Source organism: Sciurus carolinensis, chromosome 3 (genome assembly GCF_902686445.1).
Source record: "Sciurus carolinensis chromosome 3, mSciCar1.2, whole genome shotgun sequence".
In the NCBI taxonomy this organism is placed as follows: domain Eukaryota; kingdom Metazoa; phylum Chordata; class Mammalia; order Rodentia; family Sciuridae; genus Sciurus; species Sciurus carolinensis.
In genome coordinates, this window is record NC_062215.1 from 107,363,466 (window position 1) to 107,367,671 (window position 4,206).

Consider the following 4,206-nt stretch of genomic DNA (forward strand, 5'->3'; position numbering starts at 1 on the left):
TTTTGAGCCTCACGTAAATGAAGAGCAAATTGCAAAAAAAAAAAAAAAAAAAAAAAAAAAAAAAAAAAAAAAATCTGCAAGAGTTGGGTGTAACTCCCACATGATCAGTCTATGGAGAGGTGATGTGAATTGATCGTTTTCCTGAAATACAAATATTTTTCAGGAGGGAGAAGGACGTGTTCAGGTAAATCCATAAACTTTTCGTGTGGAAAGAGAATATCTCCACTGATCTGCTTTAGGAACAAGTTTCCTTCGGTACTAGGAGTGATGCTTACAGTGCGTCTGGTGTACCCGGCGCAGCTCAGGGTGAGGGTCTGGATGGGGGTTGGGATTCTAACCTTCCAGCTAAAGCCCGAAACCGCACACAGAGCTGCTTCCCGGATCTCCGGCGCTTGCGCAGTAAGCCCGCGGTGTCGGACTCGGGCAGAAACTCTGGGCTGCAAAGTTCCGCCCTTCTGGCGGCTCAGCGCAGCAGGCGGTCGGCAGGAGTTCAAGGAGTCGACCTGGTTGAGTACCAGAATGAGGATTAAGGTTTTGGTGTGGCTGGTTGCACGAGTTTTCATGAACAACGAGAGCATCTGAAGACAGGAATGGGAACAGGAAGAATGCATTTCACACACATCGACTGGAATAAACTCCAAGAAATTTTCCTACCATAATCTGACTAGAGCTAAGCCAACCGAATGACTACCTATATTACAGGCTTGCTTCACGGCTGGGGGATGTAGCTCAGTGGTAGAGCGCGCGCTTCGCATGTGTGAGGTCCCGGGTTCAATCCCCGGCATCTCCAAACAGCCGGTGTGGCTTTTTGTTTTTAATATTCCTTACTGAAACGTCTTGTACTGCTTACATTTAGGGTACCCAAGAACAATCAAAAGTGCAAAAAAAAATTGGCAAAGCGCCCTTTTGGTTGCTGGAAGTAAAGATAAAAAGGGAAATTAGCGTAACGTTGTGGTTCCTTTCTTACTCAACGCAAATATTTAGAACTGGTACCGAACTTCTAGGTGCTTGAAACAAGACAAGAGAAAAAAAAGCTTGCATTGGCCGGGAATCGAACCCGGGCCTCCCGCGTGGCAGGCGAGAATTCTACCACTGAACCACCAATGCCCACGTTATCTAGGTTGCTTTCCATACTATACCAGGAGATATTTTTAATGTAAGAATTTAGTATTTATGTATTAAAGATTAGAGGAAGCAATAGCAATAGCATTCTTAGGATCATACTAACTTCTTCTGTTGAATATTATCATGTTTTTTTCTGATACTGTTCTTGGTGAAGGAGGCAAGTTTACATGATTACCTTATTTTTAGACACTTAGATCACTTACAACTCCTTTCCCTTTTCCTTACTTTTATTATTTTATCTGTTCAGACAAATACCTGGTGGAAATTTGTTACTTAGGAGTAGGGATCAGGGAACAGGAATTTGGACAGTAACTTAAATTACAGCGTTTTACTGCAAGTACCATGCCTCTGGTTACAGAGAACTTTGAACATTTGTGACTCCATCTAACCAAGTGACCTGAATGTTCTAAACTACTCGATTTTTCACTTGTGAATGACAATCTCCAGACCTCTCTTAACTCTGATATTATGTGACACTTTATTCTCGGTTTCCATAAAAAGTGAAATTGTCAATGATACAATAAAGATCTACAAGGAAGAAAAATTAAAGTGAAGGAAATGAATTTATGAAAATTACTCTAAAGATAACATGGAAGGGCCTGTATTTAAGCATCATTGGTTCTTTACTTCTGGGAGGGAAATTCCCAACAATTTCCATAATCTTTGGCCAAGAAGGATTCTGAAAAAAATAAGGGAAAAGAACATCTAACATAAGGCAGTTACTATATGCTATGCTGTGTAAGTATATTGCACACAAACTTCAACTCAATGAGATAAGTATTACAATCACAAAGAAACTGGATCCTTAGAGGCAAGATAGGAACTCATGTAATATTAGGTTCAATGTCTGTGTGCTTAACAACTGCCCGGTATTGCCTATAACAGAAAAAAAAAAAAAAAAAATCACTTCATATTTGCACCTGAAATATTTCACTGTAACTCTGGACATTATGTATTAAGAATACATTGGAGTTAGGGAGAGGTCATAAAAGGTTACTGAAATAATGTAATAATTTCTACATTAAGATTTATTTCTAAACGGAGCAGAGTGGCACTTGCCTGTAATCCCAGTAACTGAGGCAGGAGGATTGTAAATTCCAGGGCAGCCTCAGCAATTTAGCTACACCTTGTCTCAAAGAATTAAAAGGACTGGTGGGGATGGGAACAGGGGAATGGGGATTTATTTCTAAGGACTTTTTGTTCTGTAAGTACAGAGCAAACTTTAAAGACAAATACATTACAGAATTTCAAAGACTTAAAAGATATATGAGGGATTAGGGAATCAGGAAATCTGAACTAAGATCTTAGCTAATCTAAAAAGGAACAAGGTTACATCATTTATTTTATTTTATTTTTTTCAAAATAAGAAAAATGGAGGAGAATTGTGACTTTAAAATCCCACTGAGAAGGAATCTAACTTGCCAGAGTTACCTCAAGGCCATTGGCTCCTAAGGCCACACTTCTTTGCCCTGCCCCCTCAATTCCACCTCCCTAATTATTTGCATTTGTTTATTTGGGTTACAAGCTGGGAGTGGAGTTTATTGGTTGAACACATACTTACCAAACATTAGATCCTGGGGTCAATCCCCAGCAAAACAACAAAACTCTGAAAAGTCCTTAACTAAATGACCTAAAATTCTTTAGAGTTCCAGAATGTTATGATTTAAAATGAAAAACAATATAAAAGAACTTCAGGTAATGAAAGACACTGACAAAAGTTTAAAAGAAGTGAAAGGAATCAAATAAGAAGTGTAGTCTTAAAGGCAACATTATTAGAGCCATACCTAAAGATCATTTTATTTTCTTCCTTACTACAAGTCCAGTTGAGTGTACCTAGGTCCAGGGATAACCGTAGTGCCCTAAACCAGTTATTCCATTTTCTTTCCTGAAAATTGATCTGGGGTAGGTTTAGTGAGCAGAAGTACTGTCAGGAAGATGCTTCTGGGAAAGACAGTGGGGAGATCTCTTTGTCTTTTCCTTTTTTTTTTTTTTTTTTTTTTCAGTGTAGCACTGCCTTAAGAACACAGTAGAATTAACCAGACATAACTTTGAATATCCTTGTATTCTAATTCACCACCACCAGGGTAACTTTGCATCACATACAACCACAAGAATAGGATCCTAATTAGAATAAGTTATACTTCATGTATGTATAATATGCCAAAATACATTCTACTGCCACATATATCTAAAAAGAACAAGCAAATAAACAAATAAAGAAGACCTAGGTTTGGAGCTGAGCAAGTACCCTGTGACTTAAAAGGCCACTGAGGATGACCCAGCAGCAAACTAGTCACTGCACCATCCTGAGAGTTTCTCCATCCAGATTGTTAGTTAGACACACTACTCAAAGGTCTTTACTGTGTAAGGGCCTCCCCATGGAGTGTTTTGTTTCCTGCACCCAAAAGTGTTGGAGAGGTAGGAGCATGTGTGTATGTGTGTTTAAGAAGGGAATTTCTAGAAGTGGTTTATGACAATAGGAGCAATTAAGAAGAGAAGTAATGATTCCTGAGCAAGCAAACAGATAATTGAGAAACTTGAGAAGATGAGGGGTAAGGAATCCAGGAGGAAAGGAGAAATGCTGTGATAAACAATGATTTTGTTATCAGTGTGATCAAGTTTCAAAAGCTCACACTTTTGAATGGCCAGTGGTGCCTCTGGGTGGTACCTTGGGGGAAGGGGCATGCACACACACTAACAGTTCCCAAGTTGTCTCCATTCCCATGCTCCCATAAAATATCCCTGTTGAGACTGGCAGAGAGGAAAAAGGCACAGGAATGCCATGAAATGTTACATCCTTGTCTGTCATAGACAGTCCTGGTCACTGTGATGCTTGAGTGGGGCAGGCTGGTGTTTATAAGTTGCATCTTAACACCTTGGAACATTTTCTAAAGGCACTAAGTCCCTGACTGGCGTTGTCTCATTGCGGAAATGTGGCCAGGTTTATATCATCTGAAGAAAGTAAACCATTAAGAAGTAGAAATAGTTCATATAATACGTAGTCGCCAAAGCATTGCACTTTTTTTTTTTTTTTTTAAACTTCTGAGTGATTGTATTGATTTAATACACACAGCTTATTTC

The 4,206-nt window shown here is 39.2% G+C and overlaps 2 non-coding genes across 2 annotated transcripts; one reads left to right on the top strand and one right to left on the bottom strand.

Annotated features, from left to right (window-relative positions):
- Positions 1 to 718: 718 nt before the first annotated feature.
- On the top strand, positions 719 to 790 carry Trnaa-cgc (transfer RNA alanine (anticodon CGC)). Its single transcript has one exon. It is a non-coding gene; the product is annotated as a tRNA-Ala (tRNA).
- A 246-nt stretch (positions 791 to 1,036) lies between these two features.
- On the bottom strand, positions 1,037 to 1,107 carry Trnag-gcc (transfer RNA glycine (anticodon GCC)). Its single transcript has one exon. It is a non-coding gene; the product is annotated as a tRNA-Gly (tRNA).
- Positions 1,108 to 4,206: the final 3,099 nt, after the last annotated feature.